Genomic DNA, 20,123 nt, shown 5'->3' with positions numbered 1-20,123 from the left:
GTTGGAATGTTATTGCCATGTGGGACGCCTCCTGGATGTGTCATGTGGAGATGGGGGCGGGAGAATGGACGGGCCGATGGGGGCATGGGGCGCTACCCCCTTCTATATGAGGCGCAGACCCATCGCCCCATCTCTGACACAGGTATTTCTCCCATAGAAGAGCAAGAGAGTATTCCCCTTCTTCTTGCTTTGCTTGCCCCATCTCTACCGCATGTGTTCCTGCTGCCATTGCTCCGATCCGACCTCGGAGGCCGCACTGATGGCTGAAGGGAGTGCCTATTTCGACTAGGATGTGGCGGCCTCGGTGTCCGGGAACCACTACACGACCTCTAGGCATGGCCGTGTTGCACATCACTTCGTCCATAATGATGATGGTGCTCCAGCCGGGGCGGTCGTCGTCCCAGGCGCCAAATCAAGAGCTTCTGGTGGCATCAGCGAGTTGGATCCCACTAGATTCCCCGGCTACAGGAGCAGCGACGCCCGTACGACAATCGTGGCGCCTGCTCGGGAGCCGCCGCGTGCCAGATCCAGCGCCCAGCGGCTGACACGGTTCAACGGGTCATGGATAAACAGACATGTATGTAGAAAATCCAACCCTGATTGCAAACCTTTTTCTTTGTCCTTCATTGGCTCCAGCTTCGTTAGTTTTATTTGTGATTTTATTGCAAGCTGCTCAGGGTGAAGGTGCAGGAGTTCGACATCGGGAGGTGGACGAAGGTCGCGATGTACCTCCCCGACCGGAGCGGGAAGCAGTGCTGGGAGAGATGGATCAACAAACTTGACCCCAACATTGAGGTGATCATGCGAGATCAAAATTTCTTAACTCTCTAGTCCATTATTAGGGAAAACCTTATACACAGAAGTTTATCAGTAGTGCGGTTTAAAAGTGGGCGCTACTGCTAATTAGTAGTAGCGAGGAGTATAAAAACCGTGCTACTACTAAGTTGATAGTAGTAGCGAGGGGTATAAACCCGCGCTGCTACTAAGTGGTCTCCAACGATGCCCCTGGGATAGGCCATAGTAGTAGCGAGGGGTATAAAACTGGCGCTACTACTAAGTAGGTAGTAGTAGCGCAGGTAAGACCCCCACACTACTACTAAGCGTGTCCACCCCACCACTCTCTCTCTCATCCCTAAAAAAATACTCTCTCACAAACTCACATGTTCCTCGATCCACCCCACCCCGGCTCCTCTCCCCATGATCTCCTCGCCACCTCCACCACCCACGCCAGCCGGTTCCGAGGAGCCTGGTCTAAAATCGGGCTGGCCTGCTGGAGCCAGGTCCTCTCCCAGCGCATTGTTGATTGATTCATGGGAAGAGCGAGACGCCAAGAACTCGGGGAAGTCGTGAGGCCATCTACCTCCGCCCGCCCAGGACTCTATCTTGGTCCCCGCCGATAAGCCAATCCCCATCCTCCTACCTTCGAGAGAGATTGGACACCGCGGGAGCACCCAGATCCCGACATGAATCCCGAGTAGTAAGTCCCTCCCTCCCTCCCTCCTCTACTTCGCCCCCAGCAGTTCCGATCGGGGCTGGGGCTTTTAGGCTGAGATCTCGCTGGATCTAGCGCGCGCGGGGGTTGACTCTCTCGATCCCAGCAGAATCGTGCCCTTTTTTTCTTGGTCTGGATCGTGTCCGTGAGGGGAATGCAACATCTCCAGCAGAGTTTGTGTTTAAATTAGGTGAAATTTGATGCGAAATCGTTTGCTGTGTGCACCTATCTCGCTCCATGCCGCTCGGTGGATGTACTCTTTTTTCACCCGGTCGTTATGATTAGTGTTTCCAGTGTTGTTTATTGTGGATTTTAGATTCCTACTACTACTATCTAATGGCAATAAAAGAACAAGACAGAGGAAAGAAAATATGTCGGTTTTGGTGAATTATGTATGCTAATGTCACTTTGCACCATCTCTAGTTTTGCAGTCACTTTGCATCCTTGATCCAATCCGTCTCCACACTGCAGATGTGGGTAGAGTGCACAAGTCTGTTTAACATCCTTTACAAGCACGGCCAAATGCTCTGTCTCTTCATGTTGTATAGCTGTGACAGTCATGGGCTGATATAACTGTTTGTTCAGTTACCGCTGTAACTGTGGTTGCACTCCACTCATTCAATGTAACAATATCATTATATCTTAATACTGCAAGGGGAACTACTTTTACATTCTATCATAGTAATCACACACTAGTACATAGGGATCTATTAGCTTAGCAAAACTGGCATTTTGGCTGAGTATTAAACAGCAAAATGTCCCTTCATCTATCGCTCCTTACTTGTATAAGCCTGACAATTTATTCCATCTAATTGTTGTGTCTTATTATCTTGAATAAATTTCTCTTTTAATTTATTTCCAATCTTCCAAGCTTGGACATAGTTATTGTATCTTATTATCATCTTTGGAAGTGGCCGGACCCTTCCGCGAACCCTGCGCAAGCAGGAGCTACGTGCAGTGCACTGCCCTTTTTTTGTTGGGTTTCATAGTAATTTCAAAAAATTTCCTACACACACGCAAGATCATGTGATGCATAGCAACGAGAGGGGAGAGTATGATCTACATACCTAGTAGATCGACAACGGAAGCGTTTGGTTGATGTAGTTGTACGTCTTTACGATCCGACCGATCAAGCACCGAAACTACGACACCTCCGAGTTCTAGCACACGTTCAGCTCGATGACGATCCCCGGACTCTAATCCAGAAAAGTGTCGGGGAAGAGTTCCGTCAGCACGACGGCGTGGTGACGATCTTGATGTACTACTGTCGCAGGGCTTCGCCTAAGCACCGCTACAATATTATCGAGGACTATGGTGGCAGGGGGCGCCGCACACGGCTAAGAATAAGATCACGTGGATCAACTTGTCTCTTTGGGGTGCCCCTTGCCTCAGTATATAAAGTATGGAGGAGGAGGAGGCCGGCCAAGGCAATTGGTGCGGCCAGGATGTGGAGTCCTACTAGGACTCCAAGTCCTAGTAGGAGTCCACCAAGAGGGGAGGAAGGGAGAAGGAAGTGGAGGAGAAGGAGAGGTGGCCGGCCCGCTTTTCCCTAGTCCAATTAGGACTAGAGGGGAGGGGGGGCGCAGCAGCCCCTTGGCCCTTTCTCCTCTTCCCACTAAATCCCATCAAGGCCCATTGCTTCTCCCGTAACTACCCGGTACTCCGAAAAATACCCGAATCACTTGGAACCTTTCCGATGTCCGAATATAGTCGTCCAATATATCAATCTTTACGTCTAGACCATTTCGAGACTCCTCGTCATGTCCCCGATCTCATCTGGGACTCCGAACTCCTTCGGTACATCAAAACTCATAAACTCATAATATAACTGTCATCGAAACCTTAAGCGTGCGGACCCTACGGGTTCGAGAAAAATGTAGACATGATCGAGACATGTCTCCGGTCAATAACCAATAGCGGGACCTGGATGCCCATATTGGATCCTACATATTCTACGAAGATCTTTATCGGTCAGACCGCATAACAACATACGTTGTTCCCTTTGTCATCGATATGTTACTTACCCGAGATTCGATCGTCGGTATCCAATACCTAGTTCAATCTCGTTACCGGCAAGTCTCTTTACTCGTTCTGTAATACATCATCCTGCAAGTAACTCATTAGTTGCAATGCTTGCAAGGCTTAAGTGATGTGCATTACCGAGAGGGCCCAGAGATACCTCTCCGACAATCGGAGTGGCAAATCCTAATCTCAAAATACGCCAACCCAACATGTACCTTTGGAGACACCTGTAGAGCTCCTTTATAATCACCCAGTTACGTTGTGACGTTTGGTAGCACACAAAGTGTTCCTCCGACAAACGGGAGTTGCATAATCTCATAGTCATAGGAACATGTATAAGTTATGAAGAAAGCAATAGCAACATACTAAACAATCGGGTGCTAAGCTAATGGAATGGGTCATGTCAATCATATCATTCAACTAATGATGTGATCCCGTTAATCAAATAACAACTCTTTGTCCATGGTTAGGAAACATAACCATCTTTGATTAACGAGCTAGTCAAGTAGAGGCATACTAGTGACACTCTGTTTGTCTATGTATTCACACATGTATTATGTTTCCGGTTAATACAATTCTAGCATGAATAATAAACATTTATCATGATATAAGGAAATAAATAATAACTTTATTATTTCCTCTAGGGCATATTTCCTTCAGTCTCCCACTTGCACTAGAGTCAATAATCTAGTTCACATCACCATGTGATTTAATAGCAATAGTTCTCATCACCATGTGATTAACACCCATAGTCCACATCGATATGTGACCAACACCCAAAGGGTTTACTAGAGTCAGTAATCTAGTTCACATCGCTATGTGATTAACACCCAAAGAGTACTAAGGTGTGATCATTTTTTTTGCTTGTGAGATAATTTTAGTCACCGGGTCTGTTATATTCAGATCCGTAAGTATTTTGCAAATATTTATGTCAACAATGCTCTGTACGGAGCTACTCTAGCTAATTGCTCCCACTTTCAATATGTATGTAGATTGAGATTTAGGTTCATCTAGATTAGTGTCAAAACTGGCATCGGCGTAACCCTTTACGACGAACCTTTTTTCACTTCCATAATCGAGAAACATATCCTTATTCCACTAAGGATAATTTTGACCGCTGTCCAGTGATCTACTCCTAGATCACTATTGTATTCCCTTGCCAAACTCAGTGGTAGGGTATACAATAGATGTGGTACACAACATGGCATACTTTATAGAACCTATGACCGAGGCATAGGGAATGACTTTCATTCTCTTTCTATCTTCTGCCGTGGTCGGGCTTTGAGTCTTACTCAATTTCGCACCTTGTAACACAGGCAAGAACTCTTTCTTTGACTGTTCCATTTTGAACTACTTCAAAATCTTGTCAAGGTATGTACTCATTGAAAAAAAAACTTATCAAGCGTCTTGATCTATCTCTATAGATCTTGATGCTCAATATGTAAGCAGCTTCACCGAGGTCTTTCTTTGAATAATTCCTTTCAAACACTCCTTTATGCTTTGCAGAATAATTCTACATTATTTCCGATCAACAATATGTCATTCACATATACTTATCAGAAATGTTGTAGTGCTCCCACTCACTTTCTTGTAAATACAGGCTTCACCGCAAGTCTGTATAAAACTATATGCTTTGATCAGCTTATCAAAGCGTATATTCCAACTCCGAGATGCTTACACCAGTCCATAGATGGATCGCTGGAGCTTGCACACTTTGTTAGCTCCCTTTGGATCGACAAAGCCTTCCGGTTGCATCATATACAACTGTTCTTCCATAAATCCATTCAGGAATGCAGTTTTGACATCCATCTGCCAAATTTCATAATCATAAAATGCGGCAATTGCTAACATGATTCGGACAGACTTAAGCATCGCTACGAGTGAGAAAATCTCATCGTAGTCAACACCTTGAACTTGTCGAAAACCTTTTTGCGACAATTCTAGCTTTGTAGATAGTAACACTACTATCAGCGTCCGTCTTCCTCTTGAAGATCCATTTATTTTCTATGGCTTGCCGATCATCGGGCAAGTCAACCAAAGTATATACTTTGTTCTCATACATGGATCCCATCTCAGATTTCATGGCCTCAAGCCATTTTGCGGAATCTGGGCTCATCATCGCTTCCTCATAGTTCGCAAGTTCGTCATGGTCTAGTAACATGACTTCCAGAACAGGATTACCGTACCACTCTGGTGTGGATCTCACTCTGGTTTACCTGCGAGATTCGGTAGTAACTTGATCTGAAGTTACATGATCATCATCATTAGCTTCCTCACTAATTGGTGTAGTAGACACAGGAACAGATTTCTGTGATGAACTACTTTCCAATAAGGGAGAAGGTACAATTACCTTATCAAGTTTTTTACTTTCCTCCCACTCACTTCTTTCGAGAGAAACTCCTTCTCTAGAAAGTTTCTGAATTTAGCAACAAAAGTCTTGCCTTCGGATCTGTGATAGAAGGTGTATCCAATAGTTTCCTTTGGATATCCTATGAAGATTTACTTCTCCGATTTGGGTTCGAGCTTATCATGTTGAAACTTTTTCACATAAGCATCGCAGTCCCAAACTTTAAGAAACGACAGCTTAGGTTTCTTGCCAAACCATAGTTCACACGGTGTCGTCTCAACGGATTTAGATGGTGCCCTATCTAACGTGAATGCAGCTGTCTCTAATGCACAACCCCAAAACGATAGTGGTAGATCGGTAAGAGACATCATGGATTGCACTATATCCAATAAAGTACGGTTATGACGTTCGGACACACCATTTTGCTGTGGTGTTCCATGTGGCATGAGTTTGTGAAACTATTCCACATTGTTTTAATTGAAGACCAAACTCGTAACTCAAATATTTGTCTCCGCGATCAGATCGTAGAAACTTTATTTTCTTGTCACGATGATTTTCCACTTCACTCTGAAATTCTTTGAACTTTTCAAATGTTTCAGACTTATGTTTCATCAAGTAGATATACCCATATCTGCTCAAATCATCTGTGAAGTTCAGAAAATAACGATACTTGCCGTGAGCCTTAACACTCATCGGACCGCATACATCAGTATGTATTATTTCCAATAAGTCAGTTGCTCGCTCCGGAGATCGGAGTCTTAGTCATCTTGCCCATGAGGCATGGTTCGCAAGCATCAAGTGATTCATAATCAAGTGATTCCAAAATCCCATCAGCATGGAGTTTCTTCATGCGCTTTACACCAATATGACCTAAACGGCAGTGCTACAAATAAGTTGCACTATCATTATTAACTTTGCATCTTTTGGTTTCAATATTATGATTATGTGTATCACTACGATCGAGATCCAACGAACTATTTTCATTGGGTGTGTAACCATATAAGGTTTTATTCATGTAAACAGAACAACAATTTATTCTCTTACTTAAATGAATAACCGTATTACAATAAACATGATCAAATCATATTCATACTTAACGCAAACACCAAATAACACTTATTCAGGTTGAACACTATTCCCGAAAGTATAGGGAGTGTGCGATGATGATCATATGAATCTTGGAACCACTTCCAACACACATCGTCACTTCACCCTTAACTAGTCTCTGTTTATTCTGCAACTCCCGTTTCGAGTTACTAATCTTAGCAACTGAACTAGTATCAGATACTGAGGGGTTGCTATAAACACTAGTAAAGTACACATAAATAACATGTATATCAAATATACTTATGTTCACTTTGCCATCCTTCTTATCTGCCAATCACTTGGGGTAGTTCCGCTTCCAGTGACCAGTCCCTTTGCAGTAGAAACAGTTAGTCTCAGGCTTAGGACCAGACTTGGGCTTCTTCACTTGAGCAGCAACTTGCTTGCTGTTCTTCTTGAAGTTCCCCTTCTTCCCTCTGCCCTTTTCTTGAAACTAGTGGTCTTGTCTACCATCAACACTTGATGTTTTTTTTTGATTTCTACCTTCGTCAATTTCCGCATTACGAAGAGCCTGGGAATCGTTTCCGTTATCCCTTGCATATCATAGTTCATCACGAAGTTCTACTAACTTGGTGATGGTGACTAGAGAATTCTGTCAATCACTATCTTATCTGGAAGATTAACTCCCACTTGATTCAAGCGATTGTAGTACTCAGACAATCTGAGCACATGCTCACTAGTTGAGCGATTCTCCTCCATCTTTTAGCTATAGAACTTGTTGGAGACTTTATATCTCTCAACTTGGGTATTTGCATGAAATATTAACTTCAACTCCTGGAACATCTCATATGCTCCATGACGTTCAAAACGTCTTTGAAGTCCCGATTCTAAGCCATTAAGCATGGTGCACTAAACTATCAAGTAGTCATCATATTGAGCTAGCCAAACGTTCATAACGTCTGCATCTGCTCCTGCAATAGGTCCGTCACCTAGCGGTGCATCAAGGACATAATTCTTCTGTGCAGCAATGAGGATAAACCTCAGATCACGGATCCAATCCGCATCATTGCTACTAACATCTTTCAACACAATTTTCTCTAGGAACATATCAAAATAAACATAGGGAAGCAACAACGCGAGCTATTGATCTATAACATAATTTTCAAAATACTACCAGGACTAAGTTCATGATAAATTTAAGTTCAATTAATCATATTACTTAAGAACTCCCACTTAGATAGACATCCCTCTAATCCTCTAAGTGATCACGTGATCCAAATCAACTAAACCATGTCCGATCATCACGTGAGATGGAGCAGTTTCATTGGTGAACATCACTATGTTGATCATATCTACTATATGATTCACGCTCGACCTTTCGGTCTCCGTGTTCCGAGGCCATATCTGTATATGCTTGGCTCGTCAAGTATAACCTGAGTATTCCGCGTGTGCAACTGTTTTGCACCCGTTGTATTTGAACGTAGAGCCTATCACACCCGATCATCACGTGGTGTCTCAGCACGAAGAACTTTTGCAACGGTGCATACTAAAGGAGAACACTTCTTGATAATTAGTGAGAGATCATCTTAAAATGCTACCGTCAAACTAAGCAAAATAAGATGTATAAAAGATAAACATCATATGCAATCAAAATATGTGACATGATATGGCCATCATCATCTTGCGCCTTTGATTTCCATCTCCAAAGTACTGTTATGATCTCTATAGTCACCGGCATGACACCATGATCTCCATCATCTTGATCTATATCAATGTGTCGTCACGTGGTCGTCTCGCCAACAATTGCTCTTGCAACTATTGCTATCGCATAGCGATAAAGTAAAGCAGTTATTGGGCGCTTGCATCTTATGCAATAGAGAGACAACCATAAGGATTTTGCCAGTTGCCAATAACTTCAACAAAACATGATCATCTCATACAACAACTTATATCTCATCACATCTTGACCATATCACATCACAACATGCCCTGCAAAAACAAGTTAGACGTCCTCTACTTTGTTGTTGCATGTTTTATGTGGCTGCTACGGGCTTAAGCAAGAACCAATCTTACCTACGCATCAAAACCACAACGATAGTTTGTCAAGTTGGTGCTGTTTTAACCTTCGCAAGGACCAGGTGTAGCCACACTTGGTTCAACAAAAGTTGGAGAAACTATCACCCGCAAGCCACCTATGTGCAAAGCACATCGGGAGAACCGGTCTCGTGTAAGCGTACGCGTAATGTCGGTCCGGGCCGCTTCATCCAACAATACCGCCGAACCAAAGTATGACATGCTGGTAAGCAGTATGACTTATATCGCCCACAACTCACTTGTGTTCTACTCGTGCATATAACATCAACATATAAAACCTAGGCTCTGATACCACTGTTGGGTTTCGTAGTAATTTCAAAAAATTTCCTACGCACATGCAAGATCATGTGATGCATAGCAACAAGAGGGGAGAGTATGATCTACATACCTGGTAGATCGACAACGGAAGCGTTTGGTTGATGTAGTCGTACGTCTTTACGATCCGACCGATCAAGCACCGAAACTACGGCACCTCCGAGTTCTAGCACACGTTCAGCTCGATGACGATCCCCGGACTCCGATCCAGCAAAGTGTCGGGGAAGAGTTCCGTCAGCACGACGGCGTGGTGACGATCTTGATGTACTACTGTCGCAGGGCTTCGCCTAAGCACCGCTACAATATTATCGAGGACTATGGTGGTAGGGGGCGCCGCACACGGCTAAGAATAAGATCACGTGGATCAAATTGTGTCTTTGGGGTGCCCCTTGCCTCATTATATAAAGGATGGAGGAGGAGGAGGCCGACCAAGGCAATTGGTGCGGCCAGGATGTGGAGTCCTACTAGGACTCCAAGTCCTAGTAGGAGTCCACCAAGAGGGGAGGAAGGGAGAAGGAAGTGGAGGAGAGGGAGAGGTGGCCAGCCCCCTTTTCCCTAGTCCAATTCGGACTAGAGGGGAGGGGGGGCGCAGCAGCCCCTTGGCCCTTTCTCCTCTTCCCACTAAAGCCCATCAAGGCCCATTGCTTCTCCCGTAACTACCCGGTACTCCGAAAAATACCCGAATCACTCGGAACCTTTCCGATGTCCGAATATAGTCATCCAATATATCAATCTTTACGTCTCGACCATTTCGAGACTCCTAGTCATGTCCCCGATCTCATCCGGGACTCCGAACTCCTTCGGTACATCAAAACTCATAAACTCATAATATAACTGTCATCGAAACCTTAAGCGTGCGGACCCTACGGGTTCGAGAACAATGTAGACATGACCGAGACATGTCTCCGGTCAATAACCAATAGCGGGACCTGGATGCCCATATTGGCTCCTACATATTCTACGAAGATCTTTATCGGTCAGACCGCATAACAACATACGTTGTTCCCTTTGTCATCGGTATGTTACTTACCCGAGATTCGATCGTTGGTATACAATACCTAGTTCAATCTCGTTATCGGCAAGTCTCTTTACTCGTTCTGTAATACATCATCCCGCAACTAACTCATTAGTTGCAATGCTTGCAAGGCTTAAGTGATGTGCATTACCGAGAGGGCCCAGAGATACCTCTCCGACAATCAGAGTGACAAATCCTAATCTCGAAATACGCCAACCCAACATGTACCTTTGGAGACACCTGTAGAGCTCCTTTATAATCACCCAGTTACGCTGTGACGTTTGGTAGCACACAAAGTGTTCCTTCGGCAAACGGGATTTGCATAATCTCATAGTCATAGGAACATGTATAAGTTATGAAGAAAGCAATAGCAACATACTAAATGATCGGGTGCTAAGCTAATGGAATGGGTCATGTCAATCATATCATTCAACTAATGATGTGATCCCGTTAATCAAATAACAACTCTTTGTCCATGGTTAGGAAACATAACCATCTTTGATTAACGAGCCAGTCAAGTAGAGGCATACTAGTGACACTCTGTTTGTCTATGTATTCACACATGTATTATGTTTCCGGTTAATACAATTCTAGCATGAATAATAAACATTTATCATGATATAAGGAAATAAATAATAACTTTATTATTGCCTCTAGGGCATATTTCCTTCATTTTTATCATCTTGAAAATGTCACCAATACTTGTTTTATTCTATGCGCACCGTGTTTGCTGGAGACTAAAATTCTCTTATTTGACCATGCAGTGATTACCTCTTCAAGCTATTGCTTATTGGAGACTCAGGTGTTGGCAAGTCATGTCTTCTGTTAAGATTTGCAGTAAGAATCTCTATCTCAAGCATGATCCATTTTGCTATCTCTTTCCCGTCTATATATTATGGAAGGTTTCCATGTTAAAATTTAGGTAGTTGAAGGATACATCATGGAGTTGACCATTTTGTTTATAGGATGTGTAAGTTGAATCATTATTCACAATTGTTCAAATTTAAATTGTTCAACATGAATAGTTCATTATTGGTAGCTAGTACATTTTTCCACAAGATGATGGGCATCCTTATATAGTACTCCCTCCGTAAACTAATATAAGAGCGTTTAGATCACTCCCTCTGTACATTTTTCCGCCCGATTTAAAATGGTGCTCTCTGGAGAGTCAACGTCGACCCTGGCGCTATTTTGAAGAGCGGTGGGAATCAATTTTCTGATGTCCTTTGTTGGCGATTTCCCTATCCATGAAATGATAAATTTTGAAGATATGTTAACTGTCAAATATTTCAAGCATATATAGCTCAAATACACTAGTATTTCTTGAATGCACCAAAACAAGAAGATAGCACGAACACGTACAGCTAGGGTATGCATTTAGTAGGTGTTTTCTGGTTTGAAGATTCATAATAGACTAAAAGAGACAGATAATTGAAGAGAATACCCTACTGGATCTGCACGAGGGCGCGAACTAACAAGTTTTCACTTTCTCGACTGGGTGCAAGGTGATCGACGAGGACTATTGCGGCCCGATGGGAGTCGTGCTCTTCAACTACTCGGAGGAAGACTTCACCATGAAGCCCCGCGACCGCGTCATACAGATTATCGTCCAGGTGATTGCGATACAGGAGGTCCCCGGGGTGGAGAACCTTGATGCCACCATCTGTAGGTCACCGAGGTGGAGGACGACGCCACCGTCCGGAGTTCCTCAAGGTGGAGGACCTCGACGCTTTGTACATACATCTAGAGAAGTGGTCTCGTTAGGTTGGTGCTGAAACGCTAGGGAAGGTACCAACCTTTTGATGATGGTTGTGTGTGTCCTCGTGATCTCTTCGAGTTGAGATGTTGAATGTTGCATCCATGAAAAATGCAAGTGTTAAGATGGTTCTGTGAAATTTATTTTGCACTGGACGTGTCTTTGATCTCCATTCATGAATACTGCATCTATTTTTATTTTTTAATTCCTAATTTGCTACTAGTAGCGTTGGGAAAAAACTGCCATACTAGTATTTAGGATACTAGTAGCGCTGGTATTGTAGGCACGCTACTACTACTTCATTAGTAGTAGCGCGAGTCTGTAATAGCAGTAGCGTGGGTGGCACACGCTACTACTAACAAAGTTAGCAGTAGCGCGGGTTTCTCCCACGCTACTACTAACTATTAGCTGTAGCGCGATACTAGTAGTGTGGGTACCCGCGCTGCTAGTAGCCATTTTACCCGCGGTGCTAGTAGCCTTTTTCCTAGTAGTGGTCCCTTCTATCAGCTTGATCTGGGGAATTTTGATGATCTATGATTGAGTGTGCTTACGCAAACAAATTCTTCATTGCGTTAATATGATTCGTCACCATTCGAAAGTGGCTATTAACTCCCGGATAAATAGTTAGTAGTCTTTCATGTCTTTAGTCTAATCAGTAAATGTGGCAATTAATTTCTTCATTTAGGCCACTAAATGATCACCTAAGTAATTTTTTGAAGAAAATTTTTAGTAGGGAAGTAATTTTCTAAATTAATAAGGACTGATGTTCCTGCCCACACATTAGCATTTGAAATGTGTACATGGATTTTGTGTTCAATCCGTAAATAAATAAAATCTCACTTGCACGTACAAATATCAAAATTTACTACTCCCTTTGTTCACAAATATAAGATGTTTTAGATATTTGAATATGGACTACAAGGACTGAAGTAAGTGAACAAACACGCTAAAACAAATGTATATACATACAATTCGGAAAAATAGTTAGAACATCTTATATTTTTGAATGGAGGGAGTAATTGACTTGGTGTCTCATTTTTATTAAACTAGACAATTGTCCGTGCATTGCAAAGGGAGTATAAACATTCTCCTATATTAGCCCGTGATTGCGCGTCTATTATTACATTGGTGCGCTATAATCTTAGGAAGTTATTGTATGCAATTGTCATGATTTACCTATCATCTTATTCTTAAGCACTTATTTGGTAAGAATTTATAGAATTACGAAAGAAAATATTATTTAGGAGAAAGATCAGAGATGGGATTCAAAATGTCATCTTATTGTGAATCACTTATTTGGTAAGAATTTATTGACTTACCAAAAATATTATTATTTGAGAAAAAAATCAGAGATGCGAGGAAAAAATCAAACAAGAGAACATAAGGGGGAACTATAGAGAAAGAGAGAGGTTGGACAAAGGAGAGGGTGAAATGGGAACCTTAGATTCTTTTTAAGTAGTAGAGAAGATATTCTTGGCCACCAAGTGATCACCTAAAAATTATCTTGATTATTTGTCAAATTATTACTTCTACCTATTTGTGATTTGCGACAATTTGATATCCCTATAGTAAGAGTCGATGTTCCTGCCCACAAATTAGCATTTGAAATGTGATACTTTATTTAGTTGAATCATATGATTACGCGGCCAATAATTTGCACCTATAGTTTGGTCACCATTCGGAAGTAGGTATTAATTCCCGGAAAAATAGTTAGTAGTATTGCATGTCTTTAGTCTAATCAGTAGATGTGGCAATTACTTTCTTCATTTAGACCACTAAAAGTAATTTTGGGAAATTAATAGGGATCAATGTTCCTGCCCACACATTAGCATTTGAAATGTGTATAGGAATTATGTGTTCCATCTACAAATAAAACAATTGCACTTGCACTTACAAATATCAAAATTTGCTAATTGACATGGTGTGTCCTAATTTTCTAATTCTTAGCCACTAAGTGATCGCCCAAGCATTACCAAATTTGGACCACAATAGCCAGCGACCATTCGCTATCTAGGATGGCATTTGCAAATGGCGCTGCTAGCAGTTTTAGTGTTTGGGGATGGTATTTTCGACAACAACAAAATCATGGCATTTTGTTTATTTTAGTTCAATTTTTATCAAAAAAACTGCCATCATCAGATCTTGATCTTGTAGTCTGTGGGGCATTTGCTGGGATTTCGTCCCCAAGAACGTTCCCTAGATAGAGATAAGATTACCGATTGTTTTTGTCTTGGTTATTTTTTAAATTATTGCTGCTACATATTTGTGACTTGCCTCAATAGGGTATTCCCTAAAGTAAGAGTCGTTCCAACACACAAATTGCATTTGAGATGTGGTAATTTTATTAGTTCAACCATATAGAAAAAATAAGTCACATGTTGATAATGGGATACACATGTTCCAAAAATTTGATGTTGTTTATTTGTGAAATTGCTGCTTTTATTTATTATGGTTTTCCTGAATCAGGTGAATATGAGTAGATTTTCCTGCTCTTGGGTTAGCATTTGAGATATGTGTGGGTTGCAACAAAATTGAGCTCCGCTCCACTCCCTATAGACCGGACTGACTGCCCAAGGCACACCCTACTCCGGTATGCAGGTGCGGCAGGCTTCACCGATGGAGATGTGCACACTACCAGCTCATGCACCAAGCCCCCCTACCCACCACCATGAGCCCTATGATGAGTTGTGCACGCATAAACCCATGCATCGACCCCCCCAATTCCTCTTTGGGCCTGATGAAGAACTGCATGCCCATTTTCATGCATCGCTTTGTAGCATTCCTAGTGCTCTTGGACAACGACCTAATGATGACAAAGATGGATGCTTTGCATGGTAGTTGCGCTCCCGGCAGGGCCCTCGCCTAGTGCACCACTTTTTGTGTCGGTGTTGCCTCCCATTATCCCTGCCCCAAGCTCCACTCCACCCTGGTCACCCACAAAAAGGAGGGAGACACTTGCAAAGGTCATAGACTTCGACAAGTCGGCATAGCCCATGCCTGCATGCCAAGAACAGGGTTATTCCCATCGCACAACTACTGTAGAGGCTTCTCTGCCAATGGATGGGAGTCATTGGTGAGGTTGAACAGGTCAACAAGGAAGAGTTTAAGCCTTCGTGGCTCTGTTCTAGGAGAGGGTGCCAGACATAGCGTCACACTCCGGATGCTTTTCAAGCTTGACTACAATTTGACGACGGTTGTGGAGTGTAGAAATATATTGCCCATCTCTCTCAACCAGCTTAGTTTTTTGGATGTGCTAGTGGAGCATGAGTTCAATATGGTATCCGATCCAAGAGGTCTCAAGTCTACTAACGCAGTATTAATAAAGATTCGGTGGCCTACATCAATCCCATGCCTAAGGACTAAAATAGCCTAGACACTAGGGGACGTGTTGAAACATATTGCTCGTCTCTCTTCATCAATTCAGATTTTTGGATGAACTGCCCGGAGCATGAATACAGTATAGAGGATGCTTTGATGGAGCATGATGGCGAAGACGGCCACGCGATGCCATCGCCGATGTGCGAGTACGTCACGGGGATAGCCTGGTCCCTTGGTTCACCTAATGATGCATTCATGATCCATCAGCCAGTTAATTCCATGTTTGAGATGATGTATAAGATTTTTCCTCCCCTTCCCATTGATCCTCCGTGAAAGTAGCGAGTGTTAGCATCCCCCTCTTTAATACCTGCGATACTTGAGATTTGTTGCTTGGTTCCCATGACCTGATCCCTTTGTTCACCGAATGAGTATTTTGGGCTTATTAGCCTTATACATGTTGTGGCCGAGCTCATTGACAAAACTCTTTCCATGAGGTTGGCTCTGCACATGAATGATATTGTTTCCATTGCACAAATTGCTTTGATTAAGAGGAGAATCATCCATGATAACTTCATTTATGTGCCCAACGTGGCTAGAAGATTTACCACATCAAGACACACATGCTCCTCTTCAAGATCAACATAAAGAAGTCCTTGGATTCCTTTAGGTGGGGCCATTTTACAGAAATGTTTAGTCACCATGGCTTCAAAGGCCACATCTGGGGATGGATCTCGACCCTCCCCTCCTTGACTTCTTCTCGAGTTTTGCTCAATGGGATTACCAAGGACCAGATCAAGCATGGTTGTGGCATTTTTAGCGTTCCACTGTCCCCTTTTCTCTTTCAGCTCACCATTGACCTGCTGCACCATATATTTAGCAAGTATATGACCTAAGGAAAACTTCATACTCTTGGTGGGCATCGCACAAGCATTCGCGGTTCCCTTTACCTTGACAATGTGGTTGTTTTATGCGCCCCTATCAAGCAAGAAGTCCAATTCCTCGCCACCACGGTTGCCTCTTTTGGATATACTATCAGCCTAGTTATAAATTGCAGAAAGATCCATGTTTCACCTATCTGGTGCAATAACACAAACCTTGATGACATACTCTAGTCCTTCCCGGCATGTTTCTTATCCTTCCCCATATGTTACCTTGCACTATCCCTCGTGGTCAAAATATTAAGGACAACCCACTTGCAACAATTTGAAGATTAAGCCGCTGGGAAATTAGCACCTTGGAGAGGGAAACATTTTCATACTGCGGGCCGCATGTTCTTGGTCAAGGTGGTGCTCGCGTCTGTGGCCATACATCATCTTACACTGTTTGACCTCCTGTGGAGGTTTTTAAGAAGATTGATAGCTTGTGGTGTGCCTATGTTTGGGTGAGGATGAACAAAGTGACCGAAGGCAAGTGAAATTAACTGGGAGAAAGTTTGCAAGCTGGAGGAGTTTGTTGGCCCAGAAATTCTTTATCTTGGAAGTTTTCCATCGTGCTTCACATACTATGGTTATGGCTGGACTAGGGTGGCCACCAGCGGGTGGGGTACGGTATGGGGATGTCATGCAACAATGATGAAGTGATCTATTAGTGGCGGCCACTTAGGTATGACTGGTAATAGTACTAAAGCCAAATTTTGGGAGTCAACATGGCTGGAGGGAGTGATGCATAAAGATATACCACCATTTAAAAAAATCCACAAGAAAGGTGGCACTGTGGACATGGTTTTAAGAGATAAGTTTTGGATTCTACATAGTGGTAGTCAAGGAGGCCTCAAGCTAGAGCACATCCAGTAATTCATCATTCTGTAAGACAAACTTGCCAATGCATGTCTTCATCCAACGAAATATCCAAGATACAACCATGAGAAAGTTGACCAACGACGGGAATTATACTGGCGCGTCGGCTTACAAGGCTCAGTTCATTGGCCTCATCTGATCCAACTTGCATGACATATCTTAGAAGGTTTGGCCGTCCTAAAATGTAATATCTTTGCTTGGTTACCCATCAAAAATAGGATTGAAGGATAGAGCTGGCAACGTCGAGAGTGACCGAATTGCGACTGGTTCCCTCTTTGCAACCAAGTGCAAGAATTAGTGCCTCACCTCGTCATCAAGTATCAGTTCTTGCCTCAAGTTTGGAATGGCATGATCTCTTATCTTGGTCTTCATGCTAGTATGATGCTTTGTCGTTGTTTTGAGATGATGAAGTCTTGGTGGAAAGAAATACTCCTCAATAATTCGCAGCCAAGGAAATCTCTATATTATTTGCTCCTTGTTCGATGCGAGATTTAAAAGGAAAGGAACGCATGTGTATTTTGTAATAAAGTGATGCCGATGGCGGTCATTGTTTGCCTCATCCAAGACAAGGTGCCTCTTTGGGCTATTGTGGGGCCTAAGAATTTGAGTTGTGTAATGTAGGAGAGTAATTTGGTGTCTTTGTGGTTCTTATTTTACGAACTTCTCTTATTAATGAATAGAAAGGTAAATATTTTTCGTTGTTCCAACAAAAAGAGCACAAAACCTACAAATAAAAATGACACTTGCACTTGTGATATAATCGATATTGCTAACTGGATTTTTTAAAAAGTTTTGTAAATCTTGGACACCTCAAATTGCATAATTTTGATTCCCAAAATTGTAGCACACGTGAAATATGTGTAATTTTTAATAAGATAACTGAAAAATAAATAAGCCATGCATTTTTTGTATCGGTCGATCCTCTCCAAATAATTATTCACATACGAACTTTTCTTCTTTCCATTTTTCTATCAGGCTCATTCCACCATTTCATCAATTTATATGTGGCATAGATCAGTTTTATGAGAGTATTAGGCTTAGCTGGAAGTTCTCTAACCAATAGATTCCAGAGATACTTTGAGATTCCATAGATAATTTGAGATTCTGACTATGTTTTCTGATCTTGGCGAATTTTATATATCTTGTTTCAGAGTGTATCATTAGTTTTTCTTTTGTTTCAAAGTGAAACATAATGTTCCATTACATACCAGCAAATCTGATCTGAAACAAGTGCATTGTTATTTGTTGGTACATGAGAAAACATTATGATGCACTTTGAAACAAGATACATATTTTTAATAAAATTTTGGTACTCTTAAACAACACAAATTTTTCCAACAACAAAAAAAGGTAAGATAAATCTGAAAGCAATGATGAATGGTGGATGCATGCACGACATATCCATGCATGGTAGAAAAGTGACTCTCTATTGACTTCTAAAAATATAATGCTTCTGGGTAAAGGTAGTAGATACTACTTTCATTTTGATGTATTGTGTTCAATTGTACTTCAATTTAATGTTATGTCATAATTAATTAACTCATGAATACTTCCCTTGCAGAGGAAAATCAGGGCCGACGTGGAAGACATGGATCTGATCGAGTTGCATCAGACCTGGGGGAACTGCTAGTCGGTGATCGCCGGGCTACTCTCTGGCCGGTCGGAGAACACCGTCAAGAACCACTATAATGCCACCAAGCGTAGTCCGGACGCAAAGCGCTAGCTCAAGAAGAGGAACAACAAGCAGCCACCTCCTGGCCAGCTCTCCCTTCTCGCGGAGTACATCCATAGCCTAGAGCCGCACACTGGATCACCAGCGGAGACACCTCCGGTGTCCGACCATTGTATCATGACCAAGAGCACGATGGGCAGATGGGGATGGCCCGTAGAGACGCTACCGTCATCGCCCCTACCACACAGGCGCACCAGACCTACCCCAATCCGGCCATGACTGGTATGTACTACCACCCAAACCCGACCAACATGCAGTACTGGGCGCCGGATTTGAATTTCGCTGATGAGCAAAACAAGGGGTACTCATACTACATCCCTCCCAATGTACACCTGAACCACTGCCTGTCCTACGGTCTATTGCCGACATAGATGGTTAGTGAGCAAGACATCCAGCAGGCAGCCAATGCAAGCATGAACGTGTCCATGTTCACGGGACAACATACCCTCCCGGTGAGCAACCTGAAGAGGCGGTGGCAGAGATGCACCATGAGTCCTCTGACAACAACCAACTAGACAACATGGGTGGTGGAGCTAGTGATTGGTCCTACTACTACATCATGGACGCGGCTGGTCCGACCGGCCTTGCTGGAGGTAGTGGTAGCGGTAGTGACCCTAGTGACATGGACGTGGTGCAAATGGCCTCGAGGGAGTTTGCCGTGCAGGACCGGGAGCTGGTCACCCTCACCCTCAGTCGACTGTATTTCATCGACATGATGCATTGATTCAAGTCAGACATACATGTCCCCGGAGGATTGCATGTCTATGGAGAACATTGAGATTGTATGTGTTGTCCTTATGTACTTTGTTTGATTTGAGTATTTTGTAATGGTACTTTATGCGGTCAATTTGTGGAAGTACATTAATTTGTTCGTGTTTGCTAATCCTTGGGAAATCGTTTTAGTCGATTTCGATAGAGAAGAGGTAGAAAACGAAGAAATTGCAAAGGTGAGATGGCCAGCCGCGTCTCTAATGTGATCGAGACAGAAATGATGCCACTGGCCTCAACATCTGCATGGAGGATGATAACCCACAAGTATAGGGGATCGCAACAGTTTTCGAGGGTAGAGTATTCAACCCAAATTTATTGATTCGACACAAGGGGAGCCAAAGAATATTCTCAAGTATTAGCAGCTGAGTTGTCAATTCAACCACACCTGGAAACTTAATATCTGCAGTAAGGTATTTAGTAG

The 20,123-nt window shown here is 42.8% G+C and overlaps 1 pseudogene; it reads left to right on the top strand.

Annotated features, from left to right (window-relative positions):
- Window positions 1–259: 259 nt before the first annotated feature.
- On the top strand, window positions 260–19,655 carry LOC125532741 (uncharacterized; annotated as a pseudogene).
- Window positions 19,656–20,123: the final 468 nt, after the last annotated feature.

Source organism: Triticum urartu, chromosome 1A (genome assembly GCF_056163025.1).
Source record: "Triticum urartu cultivar PI428250 chromosome 1A, HENAU_Tu73, whole genome shotgun sequence".
In the NCBI taxonomy this organism is placed as follows: Eukaryota; Viridiplantae; Streptophyta; class Magnoliopsida; order Poales; family Poaceae; genus Triticum; species Triticum urartu.
This window is presented reverse-complemented; position numbering and strand designations above follow the sequence as displayed.